Source organism: Microcaecilia unicolor, chromosome 5 (assembly GCF_901765095.1).
Source record: "Microcaecilia unicolor chromosome 5, aMicUni1.1, whole genome shotgun sequence".
Taxonomy (NCBI): Eukaryota; Metazoa; Chordata; class Amphibia; order Gymnophiona; family Siphonopidae; genus Microcaecilia; species Microcaecilia unicolor.
In genome coordinates this window covers 304,837,231-304,858,320 of record NC_044035.1, presented here as the reverse complement: position 1 = coordinate 304,858,320, position 21,090 = coordinate 304,837,231, and positions in this window count along the sequence as shown.

The following is a 21,090-nucleotide window of genomic DNA, read 5'->3' as shown; positions in this document are numbered from 1 at the left end:
AAAAAAACCAGGCTTGATGAGCATTTAAAAATCCAAGTGCTGGTCAGGGACGTCCTAAATCAAAACTATTTTTGCCTAGCTTTTTTAGTAGTACCAGTGGGATTTGAACCAGCCATCTCTGGATTACAAGAAAAAGTACTCTAACCACTTGGCCACAGCTCTATTACTTGGATGTCCCTCCCTTTTGATTATGCCCCTTCAGGTCTCTCGCAGCCAATCACAGACAGGAGTCGCTCTCAGCTAATCACAGTGCATTTAGCTGTCTGTGAGTGGCTGAGAGAGATCCCTGTCTGTGAGTGGCTGAGAGAGACCCCTGTCTATGATTGGCTGAGAGAGACCTGAAAGGGCATAATCAAAAGGGAGGGACACTCAATTAAGTGGAGCGTGGCCAAGTGGTTAGAGCACCAGTCTTGTAATCCAGAGGTGACTGGTTCAAATCCTATTGGTTACTGAAAAAGCCACGCAAAAATAGTTTTGATTTAGGATGTCCCTGACGAGCACGTGGATTTTTTCCACTTTTTTTAAGCCGGCCACTGTAAACCCGGCGATCTCAACATTTGACCTAAATGTTGAGATTTAGCCGGCCCCAACCATATTATCGAAAGAAAAGATGGCCTGCCATATTTTGGATAATACGGTTGTCACCGCCCCTTTGCGGAGCTGGCCCCGAAGATGGCCGGCGCCATTCGATTATGCCCCTCCAGATGACCACTGGAGGGAATTGGGGATGACCCCTTACTCTCCCATTGGTGACTAACCCCCTCCCACCCTGAAAAAATCAACTTAAAAAACTTTTTTTTGCCAGCCTGAAATGTCATACTACTACTACTACTTAACATTTCTAAAGCGCTACTAGGGTTACGCAGCACTGTACAATTTACATAGAGGGACAGTCCCTGCTCAAAGAGCTTACAATCTAGAAGACAAGTGAACGGTCAAATTGGGGCAGTCTGGATTTACTGAGCGGTAAGAGTTAGGTGCTGAACACAGCAATGAAGAGGTGGGTTTTAAGCAGAGACTTGAAGATGGGCAGGGAGGGGGCTTGGCGTATGGGCTCAGGAAGGTTGTTCCAAGCATAGGGTGAGGCGAGGCAGAATGAGCAGAGCCTGGAGTTGCCGGTGGTGGAGAAGGGTACAGAGAGGAGGGATTTGTCCTGTGAACGGAGGTTCAGGCGGGAACGTAAGGGGAGATGAGGGTAGAAAGGTAGTAAGGGCAGCAGACTGAGTGCATTTGTAGGTAAGAAGGAGAAGCTTGAATTGAATGCGGTATCTGATTGGAAGCCAGTGAAGTGACCTGAAGAGAGGGGTGATATGAGTATATCAGTTCTGGCGGAATATAAGACGTGCGGCAGAGTTCTGAACAGATTGAAGGGGGGATAGATGACTAGTGGGAGGCCGGTGAGGAGTAAATTGCAGTAGTCAAGGCGAGAGGTAATGAGAGCATGGATGAGAGTTCGGGTGGTGTGTTCAGAGAGGAAAGGGCGAATTTTGCTGATGTTAAAGAGGAAGAAGCGACAGGTCTTGGCTATCTGCTGGATATGCGCAGAGAAGGAGAGGGAGGAGTCAAAGATGACTCAGAGGTTGCGGGCAGATGAGATGGGGAGGAAGAGGGTGTTATCAACTGAGATAGAAAGTGGAGGAAGAGGAGAAGTGGGTTTTGGTGGAAAAGGACGATGAGCTCGGTCCTTGGACATGTTCAGTTTCAGGTGGTCCATCACAGCAGTATGCAAGTCCCTGGGAGGGGAGGTAGTGTGTGTGTCAACGGAGGCATAGCAAAGGCATGGACGTCCGTCTTTCAAACATTTTGGATGTCCTGAACTGCACCCCTCCAAAGGGGACTTTCAAATTTCAAGGGTGTGGAGTGGAGGAGTGGTCTGGTGGTTAGAGCATTGGTCTGTGCAGTTAAGAGGTGGCCAGTTCAAATCCCACTGCTGCTACTTGTGATCTAAAATCCAAATAAATAAAGGGGGTGTCAGAAGCATAGTAAGCATAGATGCCCTTCTCACAAAAGCATCCAGGTGTGGCTATCCTTCTCACAGAAACATCCACACTTTGGACAGCCTCAACTGCCGTTGCAAGGACAGAGGCATAACAAAGGATTCCTTCACCCATACTCTAAAAAATAAAAAACATCCCTGACGAGCACTTGAACATTTTCACCTGGACTTGTATCTTTCTAGGTTGTAGATGGCAATTTATTTAAGGTTGTAGACGGCTATTATACACGCAGCTTGTCTGCATGTATGAAGCCATCTTTGGCATGTGCATAGCGCCATGCATAATGCTTGCTGCTCTGCACTGGCTTCCCCTCCTTAGGAAGGAAATCATGTGCAAATAAGCTAACAGTGAGCAGCTCATTGCATGCGATTTCCTTCATGCATGCCCGTTCCTTTCTGAATTGCTAAGGGATCTGTAAGGGAAGGGCTTTTTCCATTCAGTTAGTGCATCAGTTAGTCCACTGCAGTGCCCCCTAGGGTGCCCGGTTGGTGTCCTGGCATGTCGGTGGACCAGTACACTACGAATGCTGGCTCCTCCATGACCAAAGGGCTGCATTGGACTTTTCTGAGATGGGCATCTTTAGTTTCCATTATCGCCGAAAATCAGAAACGACCAACCTGCCTTATTTTTGAAAGAGAAGGCCAATCCATCTTCCGACACAAATCCGGCGAAATCAGCATAATCGAAAGCCGATTTTGGCCGGCCTCAACTGCAGTCCATCAGGAAGCCGGCCAAACTTCAAGGGGGCGTGACGGAGGTGTACCAAGGCGGGACGGGGGCGTTGTAACACATGGCCGCCCTCAGCCGATAATGGAAAAAAGAAAGCCGGCCCTGACGAGCATTTGGCCGACTTTACTTGGTCCATTATTTCAGGACCAAGCTTCAAAAAAGTGTCCAAACTGACCAGATGACCTCCGGAGTGAATCGGGGATGACCTCCCCGTACCCCCAGTGGTCACCAACCTCCTCCCACCCTAAAAAAAAAATTAAAACATTTTTTTCCAGCTTCTATGGCCAGCCTCAAATGTCGTACTCAGCAGAGTGTAAGGCTCTTGCAGGCCAATACATTTTTATGAAGTATCAAGATAAACAGGGTATAAATGAAACTAATATTTTTAAAACATTTCTCTATAAATCAGAAACCAGGGCAATTCCATCAGAATTGGTAAAATATGATTAAAACCAGGAGTTTTAGTAATCATCCATGCAGTTACATTTCGAGCAACTTGTCATCATGCATACATTTCTTGAGGGTAATTTTATAAGTCATTTTACAAATGTATAAAGGAATATATATGCTAATAAGTCTTTATTTAATTACCCTGTAATATAGTGGTCTCCAGCCATTTTCATGTAAAGTGGACAAGAGGAAAGCTTCAGGGACCACCAAAAGATTTAGGCTTACACATGTAATTTTAAATACTAATGTTGATTCTACAAGAATATATTTTTTTAACTCCCTTGATTTGGGTTATTAACATTTGCAAAACCCATAAATGAGACTCCTGAGAAACACACTGACTCTCTTCTCCGATGTTTTTATTGCATGTACACTACATGTGAACCTGTATAAAAATAATGAATATTTTAAGATGCAGACTTTTGTGTTGCCCAAATACTATTATACTAAAAATGGGAATAGAACTAGAAACTATTCTTATTTATGATCCTCTGGAATGCAATAGATCCAGCTTTTACCTGTTTCCCAAACATCTCTCATATCTTCATATTTCTTCATGTGGCACCACCAAGAGATGGGTAGAGAAAAAGTCCTATGAAAATCCACTGGGTCACATGTGCCTCATGTTGATGTGCATGCTTGTGTGAGTCAATGTATCATGCATGGCACGCAGGAACACAATCTAGTGAACCTTTGTGGGGCCTTTTCTCTACCCACCTCCCAACAGTGCCACATCTTTCAGGTGAGCCAATTAAATTTTTCTGTCTTGGTTTTGGGGTCACAAAAATAGAGTATCAGGGCTGCATGTGGCGCATGGATTGTGTGTTGAAGATCTCTGTCCTAATATATACATTTATATTATAGAGCATGGAATGGGCAGGGGCTGCATCTTGCAGTTAACATGCATATATTATTTCACACTAACTTTTAATGTACCCTATAGTGCTATGCATTCACTATACTTCCAGAAGGGTAGCTAACTTGTTAGAGGCTGTGCCATTGGTGGATAGTAGAAACTGCATTAATAGTATGATTTATTTTCCCCTTTCTTCAAAATGTTAATGTTGTTAATAAATAGTCCTCTTGAACTGTCTTTTATTTTGGCATGATGTATATTAAATTCTAGATCCCCTCAAGATTCATAAACATGGAGTTGACTATAATGAAGACTTTCAACAATTTTAAAGGATTATATAACTAATTAATATCCACACCATGGAAAATCCTTAGATTAAGTTATACCCTAGATTAAATTGTGAACCTAAGGTATGACTTTTTACCTCATGTCTTGTCACCTACTGTGATAAAAAGGACCCTCACGTGCAGGAAAAACAGCCCCCACCCTTTTTCCTCCAGCTTGGGAAAAGAACCCCTGTGTGTATATAATTTTATCCAATCTGAGGGAAGATGTTCCTAAGGACAGGACTTGGGTGGTTTTCACTTATTTTATACAATAAGCATATAAGCACATAAAATAAACCAAGCCATTTTGGGGCCCTTTTTCTAAAGTGCAGTAACATTTGCAGTTATCACATTTTAACATGAGATTTTACCGTAGGATAACCGTAAATTTAATGTGGCGCATATTGGGGGTGTTACCATTATTTTTTATTGCAAGTCATGCATTAACATTCAGATTAATGTGAGGTAACTGCTCCTTGTTAATGCAGAAGCAGTTCCTAGTTTAGGAGTTGGCAAGTTAGCAGTCAGCATGCAGTAAATGCAACACATTAAGAAAGGAATTTAATAAATGGCACTGAAAATTCAACACTGAAAAAATTGAGCATGCCATTTATAGAATAACTTTCAGCACGAATCTAGCTCCTACCTTTTGGGCACCATACTTATGCCTGCTATAAGCAGGTGTAAATGCTGGTACCAAACCTAGGCGCTCTTCAGGTGAATTCTGTAAATCTACACACAACTTTTTGGAATGCCCCTGGCCATGCCCCCTTTTTAGATACATATGTTGAAGTTAGGCACCATGCTTTATAGAATAGCATGCAGCAAGATGCATGCGCAAATTAAGACTGCTAATTAACATCAATCATTGGTTTTTAGCCCCCATTGATGTTTACAAGCTTGTTATCAATTTATTTGCATGTGTCTCTCCAATGAGCACACAAAGTTGGAGCAGAAATTTGGGCATGATATATAGAATCCAGGAGTAACTGACAAATACCTTCCATGACCACTTGCCAGCTATTCTACATCCTGTGACACAAAAAAACACTTTTTACCCAGTTTACTGTGCTCCAACTGCGAAAATACTCAAACCCCTTAACAGTGTTCTGTACTAGCACTTAATATGGCATATACTGGGCATTAAAGGGTCCTTTTACTAAGCTGTTGTCACGCTTCACACAAAACACCGGATAGTGAGCCCTTGGGTCACTGCCGAGGGACGGCAGCGGCAGGAGGAACACTCACCCCACACCAGCACAAGCAGAGCTGACGTACCTGGTTTTGGCAAGGTCTCTTAGGCAGGCAGCCAGACGAAGCAGAAGTCAGGTCCAGGCAAAAGTTCAAAAGGCAGGCGGCAAACAAAAGCAAAGTCAGGTCCAGGCAGAAGTAACATAGTAACATAGTAGATGATGGCAGAAAAAGACCTGTGCGGTCCATCCAGTCTGCCCAACAAGATAACTCATATGTGCTAATTTTTGTGTAAACCCTACTTTGATTTGTATCTGTGCTCTTCAGGGCACAGACCGTATAAGTCTGCCCAGCACTATCCCTGCCTCCCAACCACCAGTCCCGCCTCCCAACCACTGGCTCTGGCACAGACCGTATAGTCTGCCCAGCTCTATCCTCGCCTCCCAACCACTGGCTCTGGCACAGACCGTACAAGTCTGCCCAGCACTATCCCCGCCTCCCAACCACCAGTCCCACTTCCCACCACCGGCTCTGGCACAGGCCATATAAGTCTTCCCAGCACTATCCCCGCCTCCCTACCACCAGCCCCGCCTCCCGATCTTGACTAAGCTCCTGAGGATCCATTCCTTCGGCACAGGATTCCTTTATGCCTATCCCACACATGTTTGAATTCTGTTACCATTTTCATTCCCACCACCTCCCGCGGGAGGGCATTCCAAGCATCCACCACTCTCTCCATGAAAAATAGGCCGTATAAGTCTTCCCAGCACTATCCCTGCCTCCCTACCGCAAACAAAAGCAAAGTCAGGTCCAGGCAGAAGTCTCTAAGCAGGTGACAAGCAAAGCAGTAGTCAGGTCCAGACAAAAGTTCAAAAGGCAGGCAGCCGAGCAAAAGCAAAGTTAGATCCAGGCAAAAGTTCCAAAGGCAGGCGGCAAGCAAAGTCTAAGTCCAAGTCCAGGCAAAGTTCCAAAAGCAAAATACTGAGGGTAGCAAAGGGAGCGCAGCAACAAACACTTGCAGAGGAAACACCTCTGAAGACCTCTGTTGCAAGGCAAACTAGGGAAGCTTCCAAGAGGTTAATAAAGGCCAACAGCCTAGGGGTTCACCAGGTACGGAAACAGCTGAGTTCCAAAACGTCTCGAGATCAACTGGCAGGCTAGAAAATCCGGACCGGACCGGCATGACTTCTGGAACCGGGAAAACCATCAACAGACAGTCCATTGCGACCACCAGGTCTGACCACCAGGGGGCGAGATGAATGAGAGCATGCCACTGAGGCAGAGACATAACAGCTGTGGTAAAAAAAGAGGCCTGCACTATCATCAGAGCGTGTTTTTGATACGCACTGAGGCCCTTTTTTACTGCGGTAGATAAAAGGCTGTCCATTTTTGAGGAAAAAAAATAGCCCTGTGGTAAATGAACCACTTAACATACGAACATTTCAGTGGGGAGCCCTTACCGCCACCCATTGAGATGATATTAAGGGCTCCCTCGCTAACCCAGTGCTACAAAAATAGGACATATTTTTATAGTGCCGGAAATGGCGCATGCTAGGGGTGGACTTACCACTACTTCATAACAGGACCCCTTAATTCTTAATTTGGATTATTAAGGGTCTCTTTGTGTGCCTTAGAGCAGAAGTAAATGTGTGTATACTTCCAGTGGAGTAATTTTAAAAGGACAGCTATGTGCATATGTTCCCTTTTTAAAATTGGTGCAATCTATCCACATACCTGCTTCACATATACAGTAGGTTGTTATGACATTATCCTCTGTACTTGTGTCTTATCACAAACTTCTGGAATTCAGGCTTTGAAATTATTATCCCAAATATAAGCACAGACAAAGCAAAATGGGATTTGCTTAGAATAGAAGCAACAGTAGTTTGCTTCTCTGGATTACTAATCATGAGTTTAATTTTTAATAGAAAACCATTGCTTGTACAATTAACACTCAGTCTACATGTACATCCGTAGAACCAATTAATTAAATTTTATTGATGCCTGGTTGCTCTTTAGAATGTGTTGCAAATGCCTCCAAATTGATTTTAAACTGTAGGAAGTGAAAGCTGGCATGTACTTTTGCTTAGCTGTAGAAATATTAACTGCCCTAGTCATTAAACAGTTTGATTGTGGATTATATGGAGTAATTCTGTCTTTTGGAATGAGCATATTAAAAATGTTATATAAACTTTATGTGAACAATCTCCTGCAATGCAAAATGTAAAGCAAAACTCTTTATTTGTAAGATGTGTGACATAAACTTTCATGTCTTTTGTGAATCATTATGTTAGTACATTGTAACCAATATTTTGTCTCACTTATTCTGCCGAGGAAGATACATGAATCAGATTTGAAATTACATTATCTCTGCCACCCAATCTTGGCTAAGCTCCTTAGGATCCATTCAGAAAGAATGGATCCTAAGGAGCTTAGCCGAGATTGGGTGGCAGAGCCGGTGGCGGGAGGCGGGGATAGTGCTGGGCAGACTTATATGGTCTGTGCCAGAGCTGGTGCTGAGAGGCGGGGATAGTGCTGGGCAGCCTTACACGGTCTGTGCCCTGAAAAGGACAGGTACAAATCAAGGTAAGGTATACACAAAAAGTAGCACATATGAGTTTATCTTGTAGGGCAGACTGGATGGACCATGCAGGTCTTTTTCTGCCGTCATTTACTATGTTACTATGTTTGGGATATGATGAACTTTGGGAAAAAATTATAAGGGATCCTTTTACCAGGCTGCTGTACAATGGACCCTACGGTAGTGGCAGGGGTAGTTTTTGCCGCGTGCCAGGGCCCTTTTTACTGCAGCAGGTAAAAAAACCCTAAAAAAAACATGGCCGTGTGGTAAGATTATTCTTACCACGTGGCCATGCGGAGTGGGGAGCACTTATCACCACCCATTAAGGTGGTGGTAAAGGCTCCCACGGTAACTTGATAGTTACCGGGCAATGCACAGTGCTGCCTGATTACCGCCAGGCTAGTGCCATGCTAGAAATTACAGAATTATTTTCCATAGAGCCAGAAATGGTGCGTGGTCAAGGTGGAATTACTGCTGGTTGCCACATTGGACCAACTGTAGTTCCGGGTTGCCACACGGCAACCCTTTAGTAAAAGGGCTTCTAATGATTTCATCTTTTCTAATTAAAGAATGAATTTTGCTCAAAACTTTCATCAAAATATTATGCTGCTATCTGTAAGATTATTTCTCTTAGTTGTAGGATACAGCATGGTGGGGGGGGGGGGGGGGGGAGGGAGGGAGGAGATTTCATTGAAAATGCATATGTGAAAGTCCAAAACAGCATCTGCTTTTTATATAGCCAAATACTACAGTCTAAGAATAGTGACGTGAACCATCAGAAATAGAGCAATGGCTAGAATAATAACTTCCAGCTCAATCAATAATACAAGTTAGTCCATATTTTTTACATACTTTTCATTGCATGTATAGTCCATATTTTTACAAATTTTCATTGCAAATTAAAATTATATCATTTATTACAAAAGCTCTTTGGCAACAATATTAAAAAGGCCCTGTTTTGAATGCTTATCTCCAGTAGAATACTTCTTTGTGATGCAAAATGCTGTTACTTTCGGGATCCCAGCAGGGCTTTCAGAATCACACAGCTGCTTTCAAAATCATAATGCACTAGCTGAAATGCTACTAACATGACTTCCCCATCTGCTTCAGGAATCAGCTTGGAATAACTGCACTGTCTTGCAGCTGTAAACAAATGAAGTTACTTTTATTTGATAAATAATATGTGTCTACTTTCAGCTCTATTCCTAACAGGGAACAGATTCTCTTGTACAAAGATCTACCTTCTCTATGGAAGGTACACATACTTTTGTGTAATCTGAGTGTATATATATGCTTTTTATAAAATATGTATGTACATCCCAGCTCTGCCAAACTCTGCCCCAGGGAACGCCTATTCATGGTACGTATAAAAGTATACATAGCAATTAAATGTATGTACAGTGCACTCCATTTAAGTGCATGTCTGATAAGCACATGCTCTGTTTAACTGCATGATGTACTTCGGTCCCGTTTTTGGCACCATCAATTTCTATGGGGACAAACTTCGGTTTAGCGCAAGATTCGCTTATATGCATGGATCAAGACCGCTTCTCTGCAGGAAAGACTCCACATAAGTGCGCGCATGGAATATGGAAGCTGATTGGCGCATGACAACCAACGAGATTTCACATTTACTGCCTCTTTGCCACAGGCAGAATAAGCAAAAGAATGCTGTTAGAGCATGCACCGGGGTCGTCGTCATCATCGCAGTGGAACTGTAAGACTTTAACACTGGCTGAACGAATAGAAGTTCTTAAAAAATTAGAAAACAAGCAACGTCAAGCATCTATTGCTAAAGAATATGGTGTCAATCCCAGTCAAATTTCACGTGTCTTGATGCAGAAAGACCAGCTTCTGGAAGACTGGCAAAACAATACAAATCCACAATGGAAATGAAAACGGGCGGGAAAAACTGAGGAGGTAGAAGATACTCATCTTCGGTGGTTTTCTCGAGTCAGGACACTTTCCTGTCAGTGGTCCACTGCTTATGGAGAAAGCTAACAGCTAGCAGAAAGTCTTCGACTAACTGAATTCAAAGCCACTGTTGGATGGTTGGAAAGATGGAAGGAGAGGAACAGCATAAAATTCAAGAAACAGAATGGTGAGAAACAAGACGTTGATGCCTTTGGTGCTGAAAATTGGGTTGTTTCAGTTCTTCCTACCATCTTGAACGAATTTGCACCTCGTGACATTTTTAATGCTGACGAAAATGGTCTCTACCGGTGAGCGATTTCTGATGGAACACTTGCATTCAAATATGCCGAAACTACTGGAGGTAAAACATCGAAGGATGTGATAGCCCGGCGGTAGTTCTGGAGAGGCTGTGGCAAGTCTGTTGCTGCATGCCAACCCTTTAGTAAAAGGGCCCCTTAATTTGTATCTGAATCAATAAAGGGTTGCATCATTTGAACCCTTGCTTCTATAGGTCACAGTCTGCTAATCTAGCCACTATGCCACTTTTCAGGGTAGAGAAGAGCAATCTGTTTTTAGTTAAATGTAACATTTTTATCAAATACTGACAATATTGGTGTGAATGTTATTATAGTGATAGTAAAACCCTAGCCAGTTGATATAGTAATTACATGAAGAGATGGTCTTCTTGCATATGGACAATAAAAATAGGTGAAAAGAAATTGGCAAACAAGAACATATTATTTGGAATTGAAGGCGGTGGGCATCAATTATTATCTTAAATTCTCTCTATATATCAGGTTAATTCAATGTTGGCATCCAAAACACTAGCATGCTGCTTAGACAAAAGACTTATTTTTAGAAATTTAATTTGCATCTGTGAATCAGACCTTTCGTTAATGACGATTGTCATTGCGGCATAATGTAAGCCACATTTAGCCTGCAAAGAGGTGGGAAAATGTGGGATACAAATGTAGCAAATAAATAAATAAATGTTACAAGTGAATTATGTCATTGTATGGAAAAGCTAAATCTTACTTTTTGACTTTCAACATGCTTTTGAGCCTCAAAAACAGGAACATGATGCAAAAACAAAGAACATGAAACAAACCTTGAACAAGTGTTAATTGGATGTAGGCCTGTACATTTTGGGGTCAATATCCAAATATTTTTCTGGGTATCTTTAAAAGTAACTTGGACAAACATTGGCATTTCAAATTCTATACTGACTACAGTTTATAGTTTATTTAGACTTTCTATATCACCCTTACTGGCAAGCAAAACAGGGCAGCGAACCGTCTATAAAATCGACAAATAATTGGCCAGTCAAAATTTAGCTGGAAAAGAGAAGAAGAGTTTGGACTGTTCCAGAGTCATGGCATATACAGAGCAAATATCAATGCTTTTCTACTGAACTTAAACCACATATATCAGACTGCTGAAATAGCAAATCTCAAGTTGTTGAGATCACATTATCCAGATAAATAACTAGTTATGTTCAGCAACAGGTTTAGTGGAGTAGTTACTAATGTGCATTGAAAGAAAGACAAATCTTAATGAGACTTAAATGGCAAAATCATGCATTATTTTACCATAGCACATGTTAGTGTAACTCACTGTGGATTCAAAATGGCATTGCGGGCTGCATTATAATGAAATACAAAACATGTAAATGTATGCAAAACCCCTCATTATTATGCAAACAGAATAACTTAGCTTAGATTAAACTCTGCAAGCTTCGTTATTCATTGAAAAATAATACTAGCTCAAAGCTTTTCAAATCAGAAGAGTTCTTTCCCTCCCTCCTCCCCCTAAACCCCCTGTAGACTTCCTTGAAGAGACTCCCACATGGATCCCCCTGGAGACCCCAAGTCACATCCCCCTCCCCCATATACCCCCCAGGCCTCCATCTTTCACTCTCCAGTAATCTAGAGGTTGCAGGGCTGGGTTCAAATTTGTGCTGGTGACCCTAGAAGTAGTCTTGTGAAGACTTCTTGTCTTTTGCCTTTATATAAGAGCTTGACCCCCTAGAAGAAGTACCATGAGACAATTACTTGGGCATCACTGTTGCCATTTTGAATCCAGCACCAGCAGGGGCAGGAACCACTGGGGATCACTCCTTCCTTGAAACTCCTAGACCATCAGGGAGTAAAGAAAGTAGGCTCAGAGGGCCTATGGGGGAGGGATGGAGGTCTTTAGAGGATCTATTTAAGGGGGTCTCTCTGGGTGTCTATGGAGATCCCTTTAAGAAGGTTTCTGAAGGGTTTTCTATGGGGGTATTTTTGGAGGGGTCTTTGTGGGTGGTGTTTATGGAGGAGTCTCTTTGTGGGGAATATTTAGGGAAAGAGGAGCACACTTCAGCTTTGGGATACTTTGGCCCTTTTAAGAAGGCTCCTCAGGAGTGTCAGGCTGTGAGTTAGCAGTCCAAAATTCACAGGGAGCCATATTACGCAGCTTGCAAGAATAATTACAAATTGCATTATTTATTTATTGCGAGAGTCACTAACCTGTGGTATAGAGTTACCACAGATTAGTAACTCTCATGATAAACTATGCCACAGAAAAATGCCATATTTTACCACAGCTTAATAAACTTCCCCTCTTAAATGGATAAGTTCCATTAACTATTCAGTTAAAATTATCCAGGCAACTTTATTGCTCTGCCAGCTGATGAATATTAGCTCCTTAAGTTTTACATCAAAAGACAAGCACTTTATTATTTTCACTAAGATTACGACCACAGCATTTTAAAGGGGTGCATTTACTAAGCTGCAATAAAAATTAGCCTTAGTGCACTATTACATGGATCTTTCCTATGTGCTTAGGGCATTTTTGCCATGGCCATAAAAACCCTGATTTGCTATTTTATCCATTAATGGCCATGCACTAAGCTCGCCACTAGCACACATCCATTTTTAAAAATTACCACAGGAGTACTTACCACCTACTAGTTAGTAGGCGGTAAGGACTCCCGTGTTACCCGTGCACTAACCAGTTATCAAGAGATAATGTAGATGTGTTAACTGGTTAGCACAGGAATACCCATACTCTACCCTTGATACACCCCCTAAACAAATAATTAGCATGTAGTTAGTGTGCACACATCCCAAAACTAACACAGAATGCAGCTTATTAAAAGGGTCCAAAATGAGGTACAATGTTACATGCTGCCATATTTCACTTTTTTGTGAAATATCTTTATTGTCATTATCCAGCAAAATAGACATAGAGTAAGCATAGTAGAAACAGTAATCAAATCATCAAGTCTAAGTAGAACAAGAGATAAAGAACAATTGTTTTTGTTGAAACCACCATCCCTATACCCTAAATTACCCAACATCCAACCCTCCTGTTAAGCCCACTAACCCCTTCCTCCTTTCCCCCTATCCCTCTATCCCTGCATCAAATATCTCTCTCTACAAATAGAAGTGCATTGAACCATTACAATTGGATGGTGTTCAGAACAGGTGAATTAACTCGTCCTACCAATGTGTACAAATATGGGGTCCACAGCTTGAGAAAAGATTTCTTTGCTTTGCATCATGAGTGTCCAGAGAAAGGCATTCCATGTGGTTTCTCCACAAAGTAAACAAGGGAGACGAATTGGAAATCCAATGCAGTAAGATACATCTCTTAGCTATCAGAGACACCCGGGAACCTTCAGCAAAATCCTGCATATCATCTAAAACACACCTATGGAGTCACAGTCCAATGCTTTTGATATATGGAACCCAAATAAGTCCAAACCTCCTTCCAAAATTGGCAAATTGATGCACAGTCCCAAACATAGTGCTTGTAAGAAGTGTCTCGCTTGCCACATTTGACACAGGTCCCATCTGTAGGGAAGCCCATCTTACGTGCTCAGGAAGGATGAATATAAAGATGCATCAAAAATGTATCATGCAGCTATTGAAACTGTGCACTCTCCACCAAGCGAGCGGCATCACATAAGCTCTGCTGCAAACTGTCAACTGAATAAGTATCAATATCGCAAATCTACAGGTCCACAACTTTTTGCAAAGGTGAGCTTCCCAGCGGCTGCTTCAAAGCCTATTTCACTTTTAACATAACTGAAAGGATCAAATGTAAACAAGAAAAGTTTGAATGGTATCTTGTCATTATAGTAGCTTTAGTTCAATAAAAAGTATCACCAATACTTGATTGTTACCTTTACTTTTGTGTATTCAAATGGGCCAGCACTGTGCTATTTAATTCATTGATTTGGTAGGAAACTCAGATCAAGATAAATGCTTTGCTATTAGCTTAGCTCTGAAGGCAGAGGGAGATAAAGTAACCAGCCCAAGGTGACAAAAAGTCAGCAGAAAAATTTCACACTTAACTCATGACTCAGTATTTCTCCATCATCACAGCTCAGTGCTCAGACCAATCATCGGACTGAGCATGTTAATAATGATCTGCTTCAGGACTGTTGTGTATGATATGCTATAATTTATTTCACATTTAAAGGTAATGTTAAAACTTAAGAAATATAGGGGGTCATTTACTAAAGGTTAGCTCGAGTTATCTGCAGCAGGTCCCATTTTATTCCTATGGGCCCTTCTACAGATAACTCGAGCTAATCTTTAGTAAAAGAAGCCCATAATATTATAAAAATAAATGTAAAATACTTTTGTAGTTTTACACATTATAGGGTACTGGAGATAAATTTATGACATTTGTTGACTTCTTGATATTCTGTATAAAATCTTATGTCGAATATTAAGTTCAATATGAACAGAAAATCTTACTGTGTCTTCATGTCATTGTTTACAAATTTGCCTTTACATTGAGATCTATAGAGTATCTGAGCATCATAATGACAGAATGATACTAGTGTTCTCACATGTGCGTGCGTGCGTGCGTGCGTGCGTGCGTGTGTGTTTGAATGTGTGTGTTTTTATTTTCTATAATGGGACATTAAACTTACCGTGTCCTTGTGTTATAAAGAGGTGAATTACAGGCCCCTCACTTCCTCATCCCCTTCTTCTCTGGTGCTGGCTCTTAATATAGTAATATCCCCAATGTAAATAGTAGCTTTTGCATGTGTAGATTAGCATTCAAGTGTAATAGGGATTTCAGAGAAGAGGTTATTTAGATATAATAATGCTCTTCATGAGATTACTGCTAGAGGTCAAGCTGCCAATTAAGGCCAAAATGCCCTTATTTGAAAATCTGACCCTGGGGTAACTGCAAGATCACTGCTAGAGGTCACTGTAGCTATTTTTGAATAAAACAAGAGCAAATGGGGATCATCTGTGCTTCTGTTAGACACCAGGGATCCTGGTAAGGCAGATCTGGAGGTAAAGGTAAAGGGTCTGCTGGAGGAGACTCAGGGTGGTTGTCATTGCTGAGGGGGAGAATCAGGTAGGGGTCTTATTTTATTTTTTGGGAGGGGGGATTGTAATTCCTTACAAGTGCTTGAAGGGGAGGTTGGATGTATTAGTGGGAATTGGTGACTGGCAGAAGTGATCAGGGGGGATTGTTGCCTGAGTGAGTGATGAGGGGAGAATGAGTGCTGCAGGATTGAGGCACCCTGGAGATGGCTCCCCACTTCCAGCAGGAATAGTGATTTTAACGAGCTGTACATAGCAAAACAAATATAAGCACCCCTCCCAACATAAACACACACACACATACACACACAGACACACAATTTTTAAAACTCTGTATTGTTGCTGGTCTGCTCTTGCATTGCTGTTTCTCTTGCAGACTACAGCCTCTACTTCTCTTTCCTGAGGTACTATTTAGCAATGGCAGATCCACATTGGAGGGGGGACTATGGGCTTGGGGACCAGAGCCTCCCCAACTTTGGGCTCAGGCCCCATACATAACTGCAGAACCCACTGAATGGCTTACATGGATGCCCAAGCCCTTCTAGCCAAAGAGATCTACTTCCCAAACTAGCCCCCCCCCCCCCTCCTGTGCTCCCTCAGCAGCGAGAACGGTTGGTTATGTGCTTTCCAGTTGCTGACACCAGCACTCCCCATGCAGGCTCAGTTAATGCATGAAATAAGCATATGCAGGAATGCAGGTGCTGGGGGCTGTAAAGCACACTGCAGACTTATTCGCTGCTAAAGGATCCTGGGGGGCAGTTCAGGCAACAAAATCTCTTTGACTGGTGTGGCTAGGCATCCTCACCAGACAAGGTATGAAATTCTAATGCAGTGGGAGAGGGATAGAGAGCAGAGACTCCCCTGCACCCACCCAAAACGGGCTACTGGCTTTGCCCATGCTATTTACATACTTTATGTACAGCATTAGATGTTTTTTAATTACTAATTTTTACAGTTAGCATAAAACCCACTTGTATAATTTAATCAAAAGTGCAATTACAAATGGACAATAAAGTTCCCTGATCTCAGTTGTTCTAAGTACACCCCCCCCCCCCCACACACACACACCACACACACATACATTGACAGACTGCAGCCTATGTTGTAACTGCTTTTGTTTTATTTCTCTTTTCCTGACTTAAGCATTTAGCTTGTCTGTCTCTGCATAATGCAGACCTTAGCCTCTCAGGAGGAAACTTCACCCTGGGATCCTGATCAGTAATATTCCTAATACGCAGACCTGTGGCACAATTTTAATCCATGGTGTATTTCTATGAGATTACCTCGTCCGGCTTTATTTAAAATATGTATATTCTGCTCATTCCATGGTTCATGGTGGATCATAATTGTAAACATATATAATCAAAATTTGCATAATCACAATACAATAAAGCAACAGCATAGAACAATAATATGAGAGCCTATCCTCAGTATTATCACCAGAGCAATTAAATACATATACCAAAGATGGGTAAAGTCAAGAAAAATACTTCCTGAAACAGATATGTCTTAAGTCATTTTCTAAATGACATGAATGTGATTTTAAAGAATTCCAATGGTAAGTTCCACAAGTTCAATTTCAACTACTTGAAATGTGGATGACTGAAGACCAAGAAGGCTGATTACATGGAAACTTGGGACCCCAATAAATATTTATCTGCAGATCTTAAAGCTCTTACTGGTTTATAGAGTTTTAGAGTCGTAGACAAGGCAGATGAAGCTACATTTTTCAAAACCTTGAAAACTAAGGTTACAATTTTAAACTGTATTCACTTTTCAATCAGAAGCCAATGGAGAGATGCTTGTACCAGAGAAATATGATCAAATTTAGAAGTGGGAGTAATCATTCTGCCCAGGTATTTTAATCCACTGGGAGCCAGACCCTAGTACCCAAAGAAGAACTGAGAAAGACTCACAGGCTGTGTTTGGGGCAGGGCCGCCCTGTCAGCCACATACTGTGTTCAGATCATGCCAGCCTGAGGCCTGCTTAAGCCTGCTTATTAGACTGCAAAGGTGTTTTTCCCTGTGTTCCTGGCCCTGTGATGTTAACAGGCCTCAGAATCCAATGAAATAAACAATTCTTTTCATTTATATCCCTTTGTCTGACAGTGTTATTCCAGAGGCTCACCCCCAATCCTTGTTCAGGATATTACAGAGTCTTTTCACTAAGCTGTGGTATAAAGTAGCCTTAACATGCCCTTATGTGGGGTTTTCCCATGCACTAAGGCCATTTTTGCCAGAACAGTAAAATGATCATTTTTCCTTTGTGTTAAATGGTCATGCGCTAAAGTCAGCAATAACTCATGGCTATTTAAAAAATGACTGTGTTAGCATTTACAGGCACCTATTTTGGAGGTGATAAAAAGGGACATAATCTACATATTCTACATGGCTAGCACCATAAAGGGGCGGCGCCAACCGTATTATCAAAAAAGATTGCTGGATAACTTTTCTTTCGATAATACGGTTGGCGCCAGCTAAATCTCAACATTTAGGTCAAATGTTGAGATCGCCAGGTTTAGGGATCGCCGGGTTTAGAGATGGCCGGCTTTGGTTTTCAGCCATAATGGAAACCAGGCCTGGCCATCTCAAACCCCGTGAAATGCAAGCCTTTTGGTCATGGGAGGAGCCGACATTTGTAGTGCACTGGCCCCCCTGACATGCCAGGACACCAACCGGGCACCCTAGGGGGCACTGCAGTGGACTTAAAAAAATTGCTCCCAGGTGCATACCTCCTTTACCTTGTGTGCTGAGCCCCCCAAATCCCCCCAAAACCATAGGCGCCCGGTATAAGAGGCTTGGGGAGGCTAAGCCTTCCCAGCCCAACCGCTGCCCCCACCCCGCGAGCTGCAGACTTCCCTGTCTGCCCTCAGCTGCCATTTCCTGCCTTCTTCCAGCCCCACCGATCCCCCGACCCCTGCTCCCCCTGGCGCCATCATCAATCATCTGACGTCAGCCCGATGGCCCTCATTCCCATCCTGCCCTCGCCCTACCTTAAAATAGTGTAATTCTCATCGAGCGGGCAGCGCCAGCATTGCAAGCAGCAGCAGGCTCCAGCGTTCCCTCGCATGGCTCCGCACTTTTCTGACGTTTTTCCACAAGGGCGGAGCCATACGAGGGAACGCTGGAGCCTGCTGCTGCTTGCAATGGCGGCGCTGCCCGCTCGAGGAGAATTACACTATTTTAAGGTAGGGCAAGGGCAGGACGGGAACGAGGGCTATCGGGCAGACGTCAGATGACTGACGACAGTGACGGGGGGAGTGGGGGTCGGGGGATCGGTGGGGAGGGGGCTAGAAGAAGGCAGGAAATGGCTGGCAGAAGGGAGATGGGCTGCTGGATGGAGGGGAGGGCAGGGGGAAGAGGAGGGTTGTTGGACATGGGAGGATAGTGGGGAGGGCAGGGGAGAGGAGGGTTGCTGGTGCTGGACATGGGTGAATGGAGGGGAGGGGAGAGGAGGGTTGATGGACATGGGTGGCTGGAGGGGAGAGGAGGGTTGCTGGTACTGGACATGGGTGAATGGAGGGGAGGAGAGAGGAGGGTTGATGGACATGGGTGGATGGAGGGGAGAGGAGGGTTGCTGGACATGGTGGATGGAGGGGAGGGCAGGGAGAGAGGAGGGTTGCTGGACATGGGAGGATGGAGGGGAGTGCAGGGGAGAGGAGAGTTGCTGGGCATGGGTGGATGGAGGGGAGAGGAGGGTTGCTGGACATGGGTGGATGGAGGGGAGGGAAGAGTGAGGAAGGTGATGAGACGAGGGAAAAGGAAGAGAGAAAAACTGCACATGGAGGAAGAAAATAGGCAGAAGCTGAAAACCAGAAATGAAGAAGAAAGAAGAAAAGGAAAGAAAGAAATGGAAAGGAGGACAGATAGCAGCAGAATCAGATACTGGGCCAGCATGATCAGAAAAACAGTCACCAGACAACAAAGGTAGAAAAGATAATTTTATTTTCATTATAGTGTTTGGAATATGTCCACTTTGAGAATCAGGTGCTCAACATTAAATATTTATATTTATTTACTTATGTATGGCATTTTATCCCACATTAAACATGAATTAGGATGTTTTGTGGCTCTACATGAGAATTGTGATATTATGATCCTTGTTTCATATTGTTGACAGTCTGCATTTTCCATATGGGTGGTATATTGGTGTATTAGGTTCTGCCCAGTGTAATATGTATGGTACAGTAAGGTTCTGAGTGTGTTTTTGCACAAAGTTGTGCATAGTGTTTTGTAGTTACGATTGTGGTTAGTATATGCTTTGAGCAACCACTTTATTCTTTGACATATGATACATATCTAATATCTAAATTTAATAAAAGGTATTAATTGTGACTTTTTATTTATTTATTTTTTCTGTGTGTTATCAGACAATTATGGATTTAAGCTCCACCCCTGGCCCCACCCCCAACCCCGCCCCCTTTAGCCTCCCCAAACAGTTGGGCCACCGACCGCCTATGCCCAAAACCCACTCCCCACAACTCTACACCACTACCATAGCCCTAAGGGGTGAAGGGAGGCACCAACATGTGGGCACAATGGGTTTTGGGGGGGGGTGGTTGGAGGGCTCAACATTTACCACCACAAGTGTAACAGGTAGGGGGGGTGGGCCTGGGTCCACTTGCCTGAAGTGCACTGCGCCCACTAAATACTGCTCCAGGGACCTACATACTGCTGTCAGGGAGCTGGGTATGACATTTCAGGCTAGCATAGAGGCTGGCAAAAAAAAATTTTTTTTTTGAGTGGGAGGGGGTTGGTGACCACTGGGGGAGTAAGGGAAGGTGATCCCCGATTCCCTCCGGTTGCCATCTGGTCAATTGGGGCACTTTTTGGAGACTTGGTCCTAAAAATAAATGGACCAAGTGAAGCCAACGAAATGCTCGTCAGAGCCGGCCATCTTTTTTCCATTATTGGGCGAAGCCTGCCATCTCATAACCACGCCCCGTCCTGCCTTCTGTACCCTGCCGAAACGTCCCCTTTAACTTTGGCCGGCTCCGCGATGGAAAGCAGTTGGCGCCTGCCAAAATCGGCTTTCGATTATACCGATTTGGCCGGGTTCAGGAGATCGCCGGCCATCTCCCGATTTGTGTCGGAAGATGGCCAGCGATCTCCTTTGAAAATAAGCTGAAAAGGCTCCCGCAGTAATCCTGTACTAAACAGCACGTGGTAATGTAACTGCATTAATTACTACAGAAACATTTAATCTCCACCTCCATGTGCGCTCCCTTCATGCAAAAATAAAAAAATATGTTTGTTAGCGTGCAGGTAGGATGTGCAGATTAAGAACTTACCGCAGGATGCCTGAGCGCATCCTATGGTAAGACATTTTAAGCTGTGGTAAGCATGCGCTAATGTTGACCATAGCTTAGTAAATAGACCCCAAAATTATTTAAACAAATAAATAACGATTTGTTTGAGCAAACTTATTATTGAAATATTGCTTTATGGAAGCCAGTCCATGACATCTGTACTTTTAGGCCATGTAGAGGACACATTCACAGGGGTATGTAGTAGACACAACTGAAAAAAATTCATATCAGTTGTATGACCTGGGGGTTCTACTATTATTGACTAGCATAATTCTTATTATGCATTGTAGTTTATATGCCCTATGCACTTTCACATACTCTGTGATCTTAAATTACGTTAGCTGGAGATACGTGGTTTTATCAGGTAAAGCAACATGAATGTTGTAGTTATATCTCCAAATTACCCG